Here is an 18,652-nt window from a genome sequence, read left to right as displayed (position 1 = left end):
CTGCTTCCAGGGGGAAGGAGTGCAAAGTAATTTGATGCCTTCATTATCTTCATAACATGAACCAATTTGTCAGCAAACTACTGTGTGGCCTGATTCCTGATTGCAGAGAAAACCAAGCTGGGAGAGAGGACTATTATTTGCAACTAGTCTAAGCATTATTCTTTTTCAGACGAATATAAATATACTGCGTAGAGCCGGCTCATTAGACGCTTATCCATTTGTATTTATGGTTTAATTAAATAACCGCACAGGAGGACTTTGATTTCTAATCACAACAACAATAATGGTTTTTTGCCTTCCTTATGGCGGTTTCTGAGGAAGGCTTTGTAGGCACCAGTGTGTTTATTGCCAGCATCCACCCCTTGGTGGAAAGAATGAGGTGAAATATTTTAACCCTCGTTGTACAGACGGAGGGGCTGAGGGATGAAGAGTTTCAGTGACCAGCCTCAGGATGCTGATTTCTTAAGACAAGGCTTAGTTTTCTGCCTGAAATGCTGGGCTGAGTGTGAGCAGCCGATTGCTCTTTGCTTCTCAAGAGATAGGAGGCTCCATGGGGAACTAAGAGCCACTTTCAACTCCCTTCTTGTTTTGTTATAAATTCCAGGCTTAACCCAGCTTTCCAGGCACCCTGAATCCGGTTTTATTTTTGCAGATATGGGGAAGATCTACCTGCTATTTGTTTGATTTTAACCTGGAGCGGAAGGATGCGATGTACCGGGGATGATCCCTCCAAACCAGTTCAAGCTCGGGCGATGCAGGACACGGCAGGAGCTCCTGGGACCTCAGGTGTGAGGTGGGTTATAAACCATCAGAAAAGCTGCAGCCGAGCTCAGTAAAGCCTCTGCGCAGATTGCCCTGATGCTGGTATTACTTTCTGTTCTCGTATTGCCTTCAGACATACCAAACCCTGTAGGGCTTGCCACCCTGTGTTTTCCATAAAAACAATTCCACAGAAGATCTGTGCTTTGAGCTTTTGATGGGAGGAAAGTCGGTGTCCTGGCTCTGGAGTGGAGACCAGGTGAATGTAAAGCTACTTCAATTGTAAAGGTTGGCTTCCTGTATCTTCACTTCTTGCATTAGCTGAGGTCTCAAGCTGGGACACAGGACCACCGAAGGGCTATGAGATCTGCTCACATATACATCTTCAGGGACGCTTTGATTTTAAGGCTGAATTTTCTCTCTGAAAAGCCAGGGGAAGTCTAAAGGAGCTGCCTGTTGCTTGGAGAATAGAGAGGAACAGCGCTTTGACATTATATTTTTGTTATTCCTAATCCCTATGGTAGCTGGTGTTTTTGTTTTATTTTTTTTTCAGTCTCTTCCATGTTTAATGTGGTCCCTTAAATTGCTTAAGCTTCTTTTCCTTTTCTTTAACTCAGTTAAATCAGATTCCCCCGTACCCTCAAATACAAAATACACGGCGCTTTTCTCTAAAGCATCGTTTATGCAAATAACTCCCTCTCTGCATTCCTGTGCTGGAGTCAAGCACCGCGTATCTGATTGGGCTCTTAATGACTTTTGGGAATCATTTAAATATCTAGCTGACGAGCCCAGTTAATAACCAAAGCGGCAGCTCCTGAGCAGGGGCGACTCACGGAGGAAGCAGAACGCTGCTGGTTGTTCTGAGCCCCGCTCCTGCCCCTTTGCAGCGGCGCAGCCTCCCAAGGCTCGGCCTTATCAGATATTCCCAGGCGCCGTGCGTCTTTGCTCCCTCGCTCCCACTCGCACGTTGGGGTGGCGCGACCTGCCAGCTCGGGTCCTGAACATCTGTCGCCTGCGCGTTCCCGTCGCGGGGAGGTCGCTGGAGCTTGCAGATTGAGCAGTTTCAGGGCAAATTTAGTGTGTGAATTGCAGATTGATTGATTGATTGATTTATTGGAGAGAGGGGAGGCGAAGCCCTTAAATGTTGCACTGGAGATAACGCTTGGGAGACAACTGTCTGTCCTTCTGCGTGCTTCAGTGTGCCCTGATGCTGTTATGCTCTCTGAACAGAGAAGAGTGAATAATTGGGATTTGCTTTTGGGATTGTTAATCTAATTCAGGGCGTCTCTTTCCAAATGAGTGTTACTCTATTCTGATGTTCATCCCAATTTTTTAGGTGTTTTCAGGCCATTTCACCTCATGCCTCCTGAAGTTTTGTTTAGTTTCTAGAATAAGCTCTTTTCTTAAATGCTCTGTTCTAGAGACTCGTGGATTGTCACATGCTGTTATTGCTGGCTGTGCTGCAGCCGGACAAAACTCCGCTTTGGTAATGGAGAAATAATAATTACTGTGCGTTTTCCCCTTCTCTTGTGCCCCAGGATTACTCTCCTGAGCTGTAACGTGGTGGCAGGACTACCTTTGGCATCCCTGCGTTCGCTTTTGTGCCCTGAATGGCAGAATTCACAGAGACACGCTGCTCCTCTGATTTATGAATTGAGATATCTTCCATGAGAGAGAATGAGTGCCCGGGGGAGGAGAGCAGGGCTTTGATCTCGCTGTGCTTTTGAAATATGACTGTAAAATCAGAATTAGATTGTAATCTCTTTGGGGCAGGGACATCTTTATTTGCCCTGTATGCCTGACATGCTTTGGGTGCCATGTTATCAACCGCAGAGGTTGAGTAATGAGCTGTGCTCACCAACTGTATCTATTGACCCTGCGAAGTTGAGAGGCTGTTCTCTAATAATCCTATAAACTATATTTTGATTTCTCTCCCCTGCTCCTCATCTCTGTAGTAACTGGACTTTGCTGGGCATTTCCCAGGCTGTCCTCACAGAGAGATTCTGGTTTGCCATAAGGGAACATTATTGCAGGAAACGGACCTGAGCATCTGTCGGTTTAGGTGTATTCTTATAAAGAAGAACAATTCTCGCAAGCTCCTGAGAGCCCCTTTGCAACAAAGCCTCAGTTTTTAAAAGGGATCTGTGACTTTGCTTGGCAAATCCCTGACTTTTTCTTTTTGCCTGTGAATGGCCTGCCGTAAATCAAAGGTTTTCAGTGGGAGAGACACAGCTGAAGATCCTGTCCATGTCCCTCCAGAACTGCTCTTTCCTTAGCTCTAAAAGCAACACCGTGCATAGGGATGCACCAGGATTTTGTTGTCACCGCTACTAAAAAAACCTGGTTTAATTCACAATCATTGTAATTGAGTGGAGAACTTGCGTTATCCTTGCAGAGCAAGAGGAAGGAAAGGCTACTCAAGGTGCGATTGCTGTGATTCCTAAACGAGTCACGGCTTTTGATGGTGAAAGAGCTGTGGATGTCCTCCTGAACTGTGTACATAGCTCTGCTTTTTAAGGCGAAAGATGGGGTTTTGTCTGTTGTGCACCTGGTGGGTCAGGCTTGAGGGCAGGAGCTTCCATAGTCTGGACAGTTGGGGTTGGGTGGCTTTGGATAGAGGGCTGCCCCGCTCTGCTTTCCTAGGAGTAACTTGTTATTCAGAGAGGCAGAAAATATGCTGCTTTTAGTTTTGAGACCCACCAAGCCCTGAGTTAAAGCTGAAATACACTTAGATGGTGTCTCCAGCTCAGTCACCCATGGGTGCTTTGATCTGAAATGGCACATGTTGTGTCTCATTTCACGTGAGCCCCTGAGCTGGCTCCTCAAACACTCACCAAATTGTCTTGGTTCTCCAGCTACAAAGATTCATTAATTTCTCGCCTCCCCAGCCAGGAAGACAAAGGCAAAAGGACTCATTAAAGGGAGGGGGAAGAGCTCAAAAGGAGACTTTGCTGGCAGGTGACTATGGTGAATCTTACAGCCCCGTTCAGCACATCAGTGTCTCCAGAGCAGCTGATGGAATATGTGAAATGCAGCAAGTCCTCGGGCTATTGTGTAACTTGGGGGATGCCTGCAGCCGCTCTTCGTAATTAATCATTTAAGCAACAGTAAAATCAAGTGACTTTACTGACAGTACCCAAACTGCTGACCTCAATGCATTTTAAAAGTTCGCTGGATACTGAACCTTGAATGACCTGTGGATGGATCTGGAATAATAATTTTCATAATCCTCAAGTCATTATCTTAAGAGGGAACGTATTGTTCTCCTAATTAAGTCCGTCCACACGCTGTGCATCTTCCCATGCAGATGCTCTGTGCATAAACTAATTAAAAGAAGTATACAGCCACAAGGACTTAAACTGTCTTTTATGCAATCTCTTTAAATTATAAAGAGTCTTCCTCCTCCCCCCTCACACACAACAGTCTAACAAGGGATTCGGCACCGTATTCAGCAAGGAAAACCACTGAGCATTTTTGGGTCAGAATCCGGAATTCCCCTAGATTTAGTAAAAAGCCTGCCTTGTATGGCATTTTTGTGAAGGCCCTGGATGTGTAGAAGACCCTAATTAAGAGTGAGTTATGATCATTTAATAGGAGACAGTCCCCGGCTTGAAGAGCTTGCAGTCTAAACAGGCAACACAGCCAAAATCTGAAGGAGGGGGTTTTGCAGTTGAACAGCTCAGCCATTGAGCAGTTGAATGACTTTTGCAAGGTCGTACATGCAGAGCTGGGAACTGGAGGCAGAGCTGCTCCAGCACCGCAAGCACCCGCATCTTCCCCCTTCAGCATTAGACCCAAAGAACATACCATATAGAAACCCATGTGATGCACCAGCACTAAAGGACAGTTTCCCAGTGAAGCTGACTGGTGTTTTATTAGCTGGGAAATGTCTGGGAGGCCGCTTGGCCGCTTTGGATAGCGGTTTCACGTTCTCAGGTGTGATGGAAAGTAAAGCAGGTGGAAGGACATCATCCATGTCCTGCTTGGAACCATTGCTGACGTTGCTTTTGGCTTCTGCTCTGCAGCAGAGGAGGGGTGGAAGCTCTGGATGTGTCGTGCTTACTGTTTCCACTCCCCTTGTAGGATGTGTGTCTGGTGTCTGCACATCTGCGCAAGCACTGTGACTTTACTGCTTGCTCTCCTCCTGTAAAAAATGAACAACAACTTCAGTACGTTGTCTAATCGTGGTCTCCACGGGTGCGGGAAGGGGTGTCTGTGTGTGCTAACATGCTGTAATAAATTAAAGGGTTGCCTAAATCAGTGGGTATGCCAGCAAATTAACTTGGGTTTTTCTCTTGCTCCTTTCTTGGCTATTGGGCGTTATGAAACCCCTGGGGCCTCTAAGTTGGAGCAACAACCCAGTCAGCCAATCTAAGTGTAATGATGGAGCATCTCAGTGTTTTCACTGGTCTTGGATGGTCTTCAGTGGGTTTGGTGGTAGAGAGATTGGCATTTGCAAATCTCACGTGCGTGACCGTGGGCCTGGTCTGCACGAAGGCCGTGAGCAACAGGTCGTAGCAAACAGGACAGCCAGCGAAGGAACGGTCTGAGAGTGGCCTGACCCGAGCAAACTGCCCAGACAAGGAAGCTGGTGTTTGCACTGAGGTGAGTGAGGACAATGCAGCCGAGCTCACCCAAGAGAGAGGACACACAAGTGATTGTGCACAATTCGGCTGCTCTGAACCTGGTGCAGTAGTATCAGGTGGTTGATGAAGATGGGCTGCATAGCGCACAGCCCTGCAGAAGCCCTTTTAAGAATAAATAGCCATTAATTGGTGCTTGCGGCTTCTGAACAAGCGATACCTGCAATTATTGAGAAAATGGAGGTGCAGCCTTCAGGAATAGTCCATCAGTGTGGGTGAATGCCATCGCCGATGGGGACTAGCTCAGGGGGCAATGGCAACCAAAGCCTCAACAGCCCTGGCGTGGCTGGGTAGGAATTCTCACACACGTTTTGGGAAAGCACAAGGATTCCCTTGCCCTCTTTTGTAGCAGGTGTTTATACGTGCAAAGTGGAAGATGACATTTCCTTAGGCTGGTCTCGATGACTGTCTTATTCTTTGCCAGTGGCAGGTTTCCTGGTGGCATCCCAACCAACGAGCAGTCATTGGAAAAGGAGGGTGAAGAAGAGCTCAGCTCTGTCCAGGAGGCCCCTGCAACACGGGATCAGAACCGGAGCAAACAGCCCGTTCTCTTATCTGATGTAGCCCGGAGAGCAGACAGATAGAACTGCAGCAATCAGTATGATGGGAATGTGGTGGGTGGACTCTACCAAGAGAAAAGACACCCTCCCCTCCATGGATGAACCTTCATCTGTTTCCCCCCTCTCCGGTCCTCATTCCGGTAAGAGGGAGGATCTTTTCCCCATCCAGCAATGAGATGAAAGAGTGCCCCCCATTTGACACTTCATGAGTTGGCTGAACCCTACAAAATGATCTTCATAAAATCCTGATTCCAAAGCATCAAAGCCTTTTCCTGACTGGTAAAAACCCTAAAAATTCCTGGAAGAACTGCCAAAGGGCAACGGGGCTGATTCTGTCAACTGCCTTTGGTTAGAGCTGGGTTTGGTTATTTATGAGGGCCGGGGGAGGCAAGAACTTTCCAGATGGGCGGCTGAACCAAATATAACATTGATAAAAATCAATGCAGTTATGTGAAGAGGAAAGAATGCCTGCGCTGAAGGGCTGCGTGAGGCACACGCTGCTCTGTGCTGAAACGTCCCTCAGCACCTCCTTTGAGTCTGCGGAGAAGTGGCCTTTGCTGGGGCGATCCTGGATGGGTTTAATGGTACCTACCTAATAAGACTATGCACTGATTGACGGAGTAAGTGAGGAGTAAATACTTCATGCTACTAAAAAGGTCATCAGGAGAGTCATCTTCCAAGTGCAATGAGACGTCATCCCACCCCATTGAGACCGTAACACAGCTGGTCTCTCAACCCATGTAAGAAGCCAACAATGGTTTAACAGCGTGACTTTTGTCTCCCCAGAAAGGTTGCAGTGTCCAGATCATGTTGGGACTCTAGAGCAGCAGATGTGTCTCTCGTCGAGTTGTGACTCGGACAGAATTGATGTGTGGGGGATCAAGACTGGGACACAAGGTGCCAAATGGGTGTAGTTGAAGGACAAGGTGTAAAGATGAACATTTCCCATCTGAAAAGTCTCAAGAACTTTGCTGCTGTGATATGATGGTGTAAAGGAACTGAGTGAGCAGGGGGATGACCTTCAGCATCATCTGGGTTCCTAAATCAGCCTGAAGTATTAATTGTGATCACCTAGAGCCCCTGTTGGTGCATGTGGCGCTGCAGAATTGTGAGTCAGAGCGGAAACCTCTGTCCCTTCTCCAAAAGCATCGCAGTCTAGGCGCACAAGGGAAGAGAGAGCGTAAGAAAGGTGGAACATATGGAATCGGGACTGATCATTAGATCTTTGTATGCATCCAAGAACAGAGGAGGATGCAGTAATTCCCTCAAGAAGGAAGCTTGCTTGCCATCCACTTTGTGAGGAAGCGTGCCGAGTGGCTGGTGCCAAGTGGGAAGATGGCTGCGAGTCAGGACTGTGGGAGAGCCGAAGTATCTGGTGAGGAAGGAAATCTGCTGGAGAGAGGCTTGGAGTTGATGATTTCAAACTGCCTCGGGCTGAGTGAACCCTTGGGTTTTCTGTGCTAGTGAGGTTTTGGATGCATGCATGAGTTGTTAATAGCCATGCAATTAGCCAGCCCAATAGCATCATCTTTCTAGCACTGATCTTTATTTTTGGTGATATTCTTTGGTAGAAAACCTCTGGTACTGTCATGGAAAGGGTATGCAAAGAATAGGCAAAAAACTGTCCTTTGAGCAATTCCTTTTTCCACTGAGTCCTTTTGTACTTCTTTCAGTCTGGTATTCACAGAATCATTGGATCATTCTGGTTGGAAGAGACTCTTAAGATCATCGAGTCCAACCATAACCTAAATCTAGCACTAACCCATGTCCCTGACACCCTCATCTATACACTTTCTAAAACCCCTCCAGGGATGGTGACTCCAGCACTGCCCTGGGCAGCCTGGTCCAATGCCCCACAGCCCTTTGGGGAAGAAATTGTTCCCCAGATCCAACCTCAACCTCCCCTGGCGCAACCTGAGGCTGTTTCCTCTTGTCCTGTCACTTGCTACTTGGGAGAAGAGACCAACTGGTGTTCGCACTTCTTGGCCTCACCTGTTGACCAGTATGTGTTTGTGCTGTTAAAAAGGTGGTGGGCTCGGCCTCCTGAGGTTGCTGCTCATCACTGTGCAGTGAATTCCAGCTCTCTAGGTAAGTCTAATGAAACTGGGAAGGGGTGGGGGAATTAGTCCCATCTTATCCAACAGACAGAGACTTATTCAGTTGGGTTTCTTTTCTAGGTCAGGTTTTGCATCCGAGTTGCCGTTCACGGGGCTGCGGCCTCATTGGGAGCCCAGTCATTGGGCAGGGGGGATGCTCGGTCCTCTCTCTGCTTCTTACCCACAGACAGACCCTTCAGCGATTTGGCAAGAGACGCCAGGCTGGAGGTGAGTGATTTGTTTGTTAGTGAGACGACGGGATCCTTGTCTCTTGTTAAAGGCACACGAGATAAGAGATGCCATTGATGTCTCAGGGTGTTCTTATCACAGGCCTTGGTCTGAAATGACACTTCATCCACACTTTCTCTCCAGCTTATTGATGAAAACTGGGAATTTTCTCCTGCTGTCTCCAGTCTCTGGGAAGCCCCCAGACAAAAGAATTCTTCAGACACATCATTTCCTTTTGTGAATCAAACTCTAACCCCTTAATGTTCCGCAAACAATTTGTTCCAAAGGGGCTGTGTTGGATGTGATCGTAATTACATTTGGTTTTTAATAATCATAAACACTCTTGTTTTCTAAGAACCAGCAAAACTGATTTCCAAATCATTTAATTTGAATGGCATGTTTTGTGTTTGTGTAGCATCTTCTCCCCCATAAGCACTTCTGAAGAAAAACAAACAATGTATTAAATAAAAAAGAGGCAAGTGCGGGAGGGAAGAAAAACCTTGGAGAACTTTAAAAGACTCTAAACCTGAAAAGGGAGGGTGGGATCAGCTAATTTGTCCCTCTTTTGTGTGGTTTATTAAGCCTTTTGTTCTGGAACGCATGGGTTCAGTGGGAAAGCGGTTTTTGATATATAATGTATTTACTTTTGCTAATTAATTAAAGCAGTATTCATATGAAAATGCCGACTGATAATGGCTTTCACAGCAACAACTGTGTTTTTTAAAGTAGCAACTTTTAATTACAAATTGACTGGCAGAAATATATAAACCCAAATATTGTTCCACTGATTTCCTTTTAACTGTGTTACTCTTGCTTGATTTATCGGATTAGGGCTTTTCACACATAGTGCGTACAAGATATTGTTTTTAATGAGAAATTAAAAGATTACCAACAATACCCATAAACCATTAAAAACACAAACTCTAGATGAATGGTAATTAGACAGAGTGATTTGAGGCTGATAAATTGAAAGCAATTAATGTATTTGTTTGGGATTCTGGAGATAGCTCTGGGTGTTCCAGAAAGCACTGAAGGGTTCAGGTTTGGCGCGGGGTTGTGTGTGGAGATTCCTGCACCACTTCGAGTATCCGGGGTACAAGGAGAGCACCAGTGGAGAAGATGCTGATGGGGCTCTGCTGAGATTTGAGGAGGGGGAGAAGCGCCAAGATGCACCACGGGGGTTTTGGGGAGGGCTAGAAGGGTATATCAAAGCAGAGCTTCCTTGGAACAGACCTCTTCTGTGCTTCGCTCTGATTTGGGACATAGCGTGACATAGCTGTATCCAAACAAGCGTGGTCAGCAGGACAAGGGCAGTGATCCTTCCCCTGTGCTCTGCATTGGGGAGGCCACACCTGGAGTATTGTGTTCAGTTCTGGGCCCCTCAGGTCAGGAAAGAGGTTGAAGTGCTGGAGCGGGTCCAGAGAAGAGCAACAAGACTGGGGAAGGGACTTGAGCACAAGTCCTATGGGGAGAGGCTGAGGGAGCTGGGCTTGTTCAGTCTGGAGCAGAGGAGGCTTAGAGCTGAGCTCAGCACTCTCTAGAACGACCTGAAGGGCAGTTCTAGCCAGGGGGGATTGGGCTCTTCTCCCAGGCACTCAGCAATAGGACAAGGGAGCATGGGCTTCAACTCTGCCGGGGGAAATTTAGACTGGAGATTAGAAAGAAATTCTTTACGGAGAGAGTGGTCAGCATTGGAATGGCTGCCCAGGGAGGTGCTGGACTCACCGGCCCTGGAGGTTTTGGAACTGAGATTGGCCATGGCACTTAGTGCCGTGATCTAGTGAACGGGCTGGAGTTGGACCGAGGGTTGGACTTGGTGATCTCTGAGGTCTTTTCCAACCCAGTCGATTCTGTGATTCTGTAAGGGCAAACTTGAACACATAAGAGGGAGAAAAGTGCTGAGGAGAAGGGAAGTTTTCTCATCCGCTCTGTGGTTTATGAGGATTGCGTCTTCTGCTCAACTCGAGCAGTCCCGAGTCAACCAGCCGGCGTGAGATGCTCTCTTCGGGGACACAAGAAGGTTGTGTTTGCTAATGGTGGCTCGTAACCCCAGCAAGAGCATCCTGTTTCTATTCTTTCTCTTATTCTTGGCAAAGCCGATGTTTTGGGATTTATTTCAGCAAAAGGAAGTGCTCTCGGGTGGTGATGCCTTTTGATATTGTGTTCCTTGTGCTTGGGTCTAGAACAGAGCTCACCATGATTTCCCATCTCGGGAGGATTTCGTAGGATAAGAAAAATAGCCAAAATCAAGTAATCTTATGAATCAGGCTAGAAACGTCTTTTTTTCAAAAAATCTTAAAACAAAGTAGCTCTCCCCACCCCAAAACCTAAAGCCCCAGGCGACATACGATCTGAACAATTGCAACATCTCATTTCAATTTGTACTATTTTTATTTTCAAGTCTCGTCCAAATGTAAATCAGAATGTTGAAATGAAAAGTCATGGCGACCAAAAACCTGAAGTGTTTTCCCCAAGTCAGGAGTATCTGTCACAATCAGCCCTTTCTTACACACAACGTTTTGCTGGTGATAATTTGCTGGTTTGGGTGGGGGGTATTTTTCATTTAAAAAGATTATTGCTGTGGAATTCTGCAAGTGGAACTCCCTTCTCCACCATCAGCTTATCTCTCTATTCCAATTCCTCCTTTAGGTGTATTTCTTCCACGAGGCTTTTCAGTGCCCATCTGCTGTAGAAAGAAATGCATTATTTAACAAGACAAGAATAGGAGAACCGTGCTTTCCCCCCACATTTAACCATCACCTTGGTGTCTTGCTTGGGGAACCAGCTTTTCGAAGGAGCTGGAGCTCTTGGAAGCACTTTGAGCGGATGCTGGTGGATCCCCAGTTCTTTTGAAAACCTGCTCATCTGCCCCTCCACTCTGCCCTGGGGAGACCACACCTGGAATATTGTGTCCAGTTGTGGCCCCTCAGTTCCAGAAGGACAGGGAACTGCTGGAGAGAGTCCAGCGCAGAGCAACAAAGATGATTAAGGGAGTGGAGCATCTCCCGTGTGAGGAAAGGCTGAGGGAGCTGGGGCTCTGGAGCTGGAGAAGAGGAGACTGAGGGGTGACCTCATTCATGTTTGCAGATATAGAAAGGGTGAGTGTCAGGAGGATGGAGCCAGGCTCTTCTCGGTGACACCAATGATAGGACAAGGGGCAATGGGTTCAAACTGGAACACAAGAGGTTCCACTTAAATTTGAGAAGAAACTTCTTTCCGGTGAGGTGCCAGAGCCTGGCCCAGGCTGCCCAGGGAGGTTGTGGAGTCTCCTTCTCTGCAGCCATTCAAACCCGCCTGGACCCCTTCCTGTGGAACCTCAGCTGGGTGTTCCTGCTCCATGGGGGGATTGCACTGGATGAGCTTTCCAGGTCCCTTCCAACCCCTGACATTCTGGGATTCTGTGATTCCTAGCAGAAATTCTGAAACTGAACCAGATTTTATCAAGTCTTTGCCCTGAAAAAAATATGTTCTCTATGGAAACTGTGGCTTGTTGAATTTAAAGCCCAATTCTTTCACTTGTTGAGTGTTTCCCAGGCACGCTGAAGCTTCAGAGCACCTGCAAGACTTAAATTTGCAGGAGCAGGAGCCCTGTCTGCTGTCCCTGCGGCTCCATCCCAGCGCTGTGACCCTCATGGGGTGATTTCTTGTGGCCTCTCCTCCATCCTACTGGAGTTACTGGTGGCTGCAGGGAACAGTAGGTGTGTTAGCAAAGAGGGTCTTGCTAGGGAATATTTGCTGAGTTGTTGCCACCACTGTGAAGTAGCATCTTTGGCATTTCATAAAGTATTTTTTCATTCTTTGCACGCCAGTTCAACCATCAAATTAGCAAATAAGGTTCTTGGATGAGCCACCTGGGAGCTATTGCAAAAGCTGGACGCTAGTAAAAGCCAGTTGCATGTAGCGAAAGGGAAAAGACCAATAAGGAAACGATAACAGAAAAGCTCTATTAAAAAGGCATATGGATACAATGTTGCAGGCCTAGTTAATGAACCTGTTCTATTCAGTAGTGCAGTAAAATCCAAAGTAATTGCAAATGAAACTTAATGCCTTGTAAAAGAGTTCAGCTTCTTTCTTCCGTAGCTACGGCTTTTTGAAATAAAGGCTGGATCCAGCAGGAGGGGTGTGTGTGCTGCTCGGCTTCGGTTGCCTTTTGGGAAACGTCTGATCAGCTGTGGACAGTGTTAAGGTTGGTTGAAATATTCCGGCTTTTCTGGCCGGCCCGGCCTTCTGCAGGAGGACGTGGAACATGGGGAATTTGACCTCGACCCTGTGCGTGTGGGATCCTGCGCGCTCTGCTCTTCCCTGCGGGCATAGGAGTCGCTTCAGACTGGTCTGACCGGGAGCTGCTGCGGTGACGGTTACTTTTTCCCCTTATTCTCAAATCCCCGTGTTTCGCCATCGTTCTGGTTGGACTGGTGGGCTCAAGAATCCTCCTCGCTTCACCTGTGTGCGAATTCCTCCCAGGCTTTGGACCAAGGCTTTTCCTGACTTTTTACAACATGTGATTCCCACCTGCTTCAAGCAAACCCCATTTATTTGGGGAAAATAGATTCATGATTTTACACTCTATTGCAGATCTTGGACAGTAATAGTTTCTTTGAGTTGTAGGACTAAATCCTGGTTGCCTTTACACAGCTCTCAAGTCAAACTTTCTATATGTGAATTAAAAAATATGTAGGAGGAGGAGATTTGAAGCATTGGAATTTTCCGGTGAGGATAGTGATGTTTTTTGGTTGTTTAATGCCTGGTCTTTGGGAATTAAATAACTGCTTGAGAATTTTAGCTTTGTTTCAAAGGCATATTTCTAGTCCTTGTGTTCGTGTGAACTCCACCTCTCCCATGTAATCTGGAGGTGTGAGTTGGTTATGCCTGAAAGACTCAGAATCCAGAAAGCAGAGGAAAAAGAACCCAAAGCTGATTGTTATTGAAAACAAACACCACCTGCCTCCTCCCCAAACTGATGGTATTTGAATTCCTGGGTTTGCGTTGCTGATTTGGGGCCAAGGGAACTGAAGGCAGGTAGAAGCTTGACTTGCATTAGATCAGAAGCAGGAACCCAGCAGTTTGCTTGAAAATAGCCTGAGCCTGGTGAGCAAAGCCCTGCAAAATGGTGTGAGCAAGGACAGAGGAATGTTGGAGAGGGAAATACCAGCCCTTTGAGAAAATCCTTCCTGCTTCCACCCCTAAAACCTCATTTTTCAGGAGAGAAGTATCAGTTCTGCAAAGGGCGATATCCCCTCCTCCTGCTCTACTAATCAGGTTTTCATTTAATTTGCAATGCTTCGTTTCCCCACGTGAATTGACTACGGTTGGTAGATAAAGCTGCGAATGGCTCTTTTAAGTTCAAATCATGGTTCTCGCTGTACATTCCTCGGCCAGAAATGTGCGGCGTCCTCTTTTCCTGGCATGTGCTGGCAGAAGCCATGGGTTGCCCTGTGAGAAATAGCCCCTGCTTGCTTTATTGCTTCTTTCCTTCCTCTGATGGCGTGAGTACTGTCAGCCTGCGAACCGACAGCGTCTCCGTTTCAGCTGTTAATCTGCCCCTTGCATTGTTTGACCGAGCTATAAGGTTTATGACAATAAAGGGGCAAATTTCTGAGATTCTAATGGGATTTTTCTAGAGGAAGTTGCTTCCCCCCTCTCCCTCTCGAGAGGAGGCAACCTCCTGCAAACAGGCTTTTCTGACAGCGTTAGGGCTGGCGTCCTTTATGAGCTTCCTGTGGAACCGTGGGTTTGACTTGGCTTCTCTCGAGGTTCTTGCTGAAAACGGTCCAGCGCTTTATCCTCGCGTCCGCCCACGCACGCGAATTCCTCGGTGTCACCAGTTGGTCGAGATCCATGCGAGCCGTGGCACCTCTCCATCCTCACCCCTCCGGCCACCCCTGCGGAAGAACGCGCGGCGTTGGAAACGGAGGCGAACGCAAATACAGGCGCGGTGGGGATCCTTGGCGATGTGGAACTGGGAGATGAGGGCAGCAAAGACATGGTCCATGGAAGGGTGCGAAGGCTTCTCAATAGCGAAACGTGCCCTTAAAGGTGGGTGTGAAGACTGCTAAAGTCAACGTAGAGATGTGTATTGATTTTGGTGGACTCTGGATCAGTCCCTTCAAAAGCAACAAGGAATATGGTCCTAATCAGATGGTACAATTGTGGCTAATTGTTCATTTATTGGTAGTTGGATACTATGCAGCTAAAAATATGATTGAGCATCTGTGCAGGGCCCAAAATAAGACCTCAGGTCTTTGTGAAGTGGATAGATCCTGTACTTGGGAGGGTGTTACAGCGGAGGCCAGTGGATGTTTTGTGCTTTGGAAAGCTAAATGAGGACACTATGTATTTTCAAACCCCTTTCCAGCTGTAGGTGTTGAATGCTCGAAAGGCTGTTTCTGAAGGAATTTTAGATTGCCTCCGCTTCCATATCAAAACTGGATTTTGCAGGGTGTTACGTTCCTTCGGCTTTTGGGGCTACACACATCAAGGGCTTTAGGAAGATCACTAGGAAATAGAAAAAAGAAAAGATATTTATATCAATGATATGAACATTTGAGGCCAACCAGCGATGTCACGACTGGATCTTGATTTGAGCTCTGAAACACCAGCAAATGTGGGCTTACGTGATCCCAACACCGGGGTTGTCTAAACATGGAAATCGCTCAGAGTTCAAGTCAGCAAAAATGTACCTAAAGGCACCGAATAAATGCAGCGGTCATGGGTGGCTCATGTTCCCACCCAGGAGCTCTGGTATTCTCCGTATATAACCATTATCATCTAAAATACCACCTGTCCCATTGCTGCCTGGATTTGGTCTCCTCACCTGTGGATTAGACGTAAGGAATATAAAACAAAATACATGCACAAAACCCTTGTGTTTCCTTTGCAAAATCAGACTGTGCACGTAGCTAATTCTTTTCATATTAATCTACGCTTACAACCCGATAACAAGCTAGAGCTTTCTTCTAACCAGGCTTGATTCAATTTGGAAGGCTCCTTCCCAACAGGAGAACCCTTTCTGCTTTCATGCAGTAAACATGATTTTGTGCTTTCTGTATTTCCCTTATTTTTTTATTTTTATTTCGGGAATTCTTTTACTTATTACTATTATTGCGAATAAGCTAGTTTAAATCAATTTCAACAGCTGGAATTAATTTTCCTGTTACTGACTCTTCACTTGGGCCTGTCAGAGAGCAGGAGGCTTTCTATTAGCATAAACATAACTGAAAGCTCTGGAATTTGCATTAATGTACTTTTAACAAGTTGACAGGCTTTTGGCACACGCTCCTGAGATCTGAGAAGCGAAGGAAAAAAAGACTGTATTATACCTTACACTGGCTGGATTGTAAGAAGCTGTCAGGTAAAACCTCAGGTTTCTTTTCCCACTACAAAACTACGGGACAAAATATCCACTCATATAAGCAGGTGCATATATCTGGTAGTTTGGCAAAGTCCTTGCTGCTTGCCTCCGAGGGGCTGAAAGAGCACGATGCTCGCACCTCGAGAGCAGGATGGTTTATGGTTATTTAATGGCTGTGGAACTCTCACAAGGGCTGGAGGTGCTGAGCTGCGAAATCTTTTACGCAGTTTTTAAAGGGTCTCAGGAAACGTGTAGTTCAGTGACAGGGCTGCGGGCCCTTTGGAAAGCGATCCAGACTCTGCTGAGTAAGTGAGAAAGCGCATCGAATAAAGAGCTGGTTCGGCAAGGTCCTTGTTACCGTGAGGCAGGAATTCAAGAGGGCTCAGCGGGGCGGTTTTGCCAGCAGGTGACAAAATTATAGGTCAAAACCCAACAACAGAGGTGATGGTTTTATGCACCTCAGTTTAAGCCAAATAATTAAAGGGAGGGTCTTTCCATTTGCTTCCAGCTTCTAAGTGGCAAGTGAATTGTGGTTGAGCCTGGCCGTCATTAGCCACAGGACCAGAACCCCATTTGCAGATAAACAGCAGCTGATGTTCCCACCAAGTGACGTGGCTGTAGCAGCAAGGCCTTGAAGGAGGATGATTATTTGCAACGCTGGTGTCGGTGACGTTTGGCTGAACTCTGCTGGCTTTGCAGTCAGTGTGTAGAAGTAGCTGGGCTACTGTTGGGTCGGTGTGGGCAACCACCGGGCTCGTCTGTGTGAATGGGCTCTGCCATGGCTGGAGGTGTCAGCTGAGCCCTGGAGGCATCGGCTGTGCGGGCAGCAGGTGTTGGGTAGCGCTGGGTCCTTCAGCCATGTAGATGTTATGCCTGTCTATCAGTGGGGAGTGTTTGCAGAATAATACAATGTGTTTTCACATACAGGATAAAGACGTTGCAGTATTTGCAAAAAAAAGTACAAGCCAGCATCACATTTGTATGTGTACTTACATGTTTCCAGTTATACTAGGGAAGGAGGCAGGAGAAAGTGCTTGGCTTGCAGATCTGACTCATGTCAATTGCCATGGGAATAAAAAGAATACAGAGAACTGAGGGAATCCTTTAAACGTACAGGATTTTTAAAAATTGACTTCTTCTTTGACTGTTTATTTAGGCCCTACTTTAAGATAAAAATGTGTGCTTAGCCAGCTCCTCCTGCTGGATCTGGAGCAACTCTTGAAGCTTATTTCCATGGAGATATTGCTGATCCTGGCCCCAGAACAGAGGAGGAGGCCTGGGCTGCGCTCAGTGGCACGGGACGGGCTCTGTGGCCGGGGGCTCACGCGGCCCCGTCGCTGTTTGGCAGATAGGCCTGGCTTTGTGCTCACATGGAGAGCGGTTTGGCAAGGCTGCCGTGTTCCCCTGCTCCCGGCTTTATTTCCTGGGCTTGCCTCTTGAGTTTGGAGAGGCCAAAATGGTACCACTTTGGTCTAGAAACAATGACTCGATCTGGCCGTCACGGGAGCGATGTGGCGCTGCTTACGGTCAGTCGTATGGGAACAGTCTCACTGCTGGGAAGAGTCACTGAGAGGTCTGCTAGTTAATTAGCAGGGGGATTGTAAATAGCTAAAACCTGACTGAATTCCTCTGTCAGCTCGGGACAGGATCCTCCTGCCACTCCTCTTCCTGCCTCTTTGCTCTTCGACTACCATCAGTTATTCTGGAGATCACTTTTCCTCTAGCGGCTGCTGTTCCAGTCACTACTGTGAAACTCGCTGTGGTTGTTCTTCGTACCCTGGAGGAAAAGGAGCAACTCGGTGCTGTGGCAGAGCAGGGTCCCCCAGTCCCCTTCACGTGCTTTGTCGTTTTCCCTTACCGAGGGACACAGGCTGAGAGCAGCGGCTGCTTGGCTCGGATGCTGCTCTCCTCTGTTGCTTTGGAAGGCACTTGAGGTCCATCTGCCCAGCTGTGGCTGAACTGCAGAATTTTTCCTGAGCCGATCTGCCTGTAGACGTCTGTCTGCATGGAGCTCGCTGCAGGTTCCTCGTCCACCCAACAGCCACGCGTTCGTGCACAGCCCGTGCCAGATGGGATGATTGAGGTGCCTTGGTGGTGGTCTTGAGTTGCAGTCACTGCCCAGTGCACAGGGACAAATCAGTGGAGTGGGGAACAGGACTCTTCTTCACTCAAACCTCCAAACCCTGTGATCGTGAAGCCAAGAAGCCCTCTAAGAAGGTTTGTCTCCTTCCTCTTAAGGCACTTCAAACAGCCCCTGGAAGAAACTGGTTGTGTTGGTATAGACAGTGCATCAGGACTGCAGATGCAGGAGAAGGCCACCCATGTAACAACTGTGTGTCTGTCTTTGATAAAAAGGAGACATTTCTCTTTGACAAAAAGACTCTTTCCCTACCTGCCAACTCAATCTCATGAGCCCAGAAATGGTCCCAAAGGCAGCAGTGGTAAGGCTGACAGTAATGTTGGAAGCAGGAGTCACCAACTGTGCTTGTGGTGAGGGAAAATACCCAAGGCCAAGGGCCTGGTGCCGACACCAGCGTTGGCACCATCAGCATCAGCGGCTGGTGTTGTGTGAGCCAACGTTGGCCCCCAGGCCGGGTTTGTGCGTGCGAGCCGTGGGCTGGGAGAGCCTTGCAGTGATGGGAAGAACAGTGTGGGAGGCGAAAAAGGAAGAGTAGTTTGGTTTAGAGATACCGTCCACGGCGCTGATTCACTGGGCTAATCGGATCTTGGTGGCGTTCTTCCTCCGGTATCTACTCTGGGCGTCTGTCGCTGTTTTTGAGAATTTATCTTTTTCATCAGAGCTTGGGGTTTTTATTTTTTCGTCTTCCTCCCCCTTCATTCAATTTCTGAAAACAACGTGTCCCTTTTTCCAGAGCTGTGTTCAGTAGACCTGAGTGGTGATGAAGTTTCTTCTCACGTCTTTGGCCAAGGAACGTGTCCAGCCAGAGCTGCCTGCAGCCTCTGCTGAGTTCTTCCTTTTCTGGTAGGAGTTCTCAGTTACCCCCAGTCTCAAAA

At 47.4% G+C, this 18,652-nt stretch overlaps 1 long non-coding RNA gene across 2 annotated transcripts in view; it reads left to right on the top strand.

Annotated features, from left to right (window-relative positions):
• The first annotated feature begins 637 nt into the window (after nucleotides 1-637).
• The window catches only part of LOC139828753 (uncharacterized), a 57,937-nt gene continuing 39,922 nt past the window's right edge, over nucleotides 638-18,652 (top strand). Inside the window, exons 1-3 of one of the 2 annotated variants that reach the window (XR_011740660.1) lie at nucleotides 638-793; nucleotides 5,827-7,337; nucleotides 8,140-8,286. This is a non-coding gene — a long non-coding RNA (uncharacterized lncRNA). The remainder of the gene's footprint in view (nucleotides 794-5,826; nucleotides 7,338-8,139; nucleotides 8,287-18,652) is intronic. The other variant, XR_011740661.1, reaches the window with a different exon arrangement.

This window comes from Patagioenas fasciata, chromosome 10 (assembly GCF_037038585.1).
Source record: "Patagioenas fasciata isolate bPatFas1 chromosome 10, bPatFas1.hap1, whole genome shotgun sequence".
Classification (NCBI taxonomy): domain Eukaryota; kingdom Metazoa; phylum Chordata; class Aves; order Columbiformes; family Columbidae; genus Patagioenas; species Patagioenas fasciata.
Note: the sequence above shows the minus strand (reverse complement) of the source record. Positions and strands in the feature narration are given on the sequence as shown.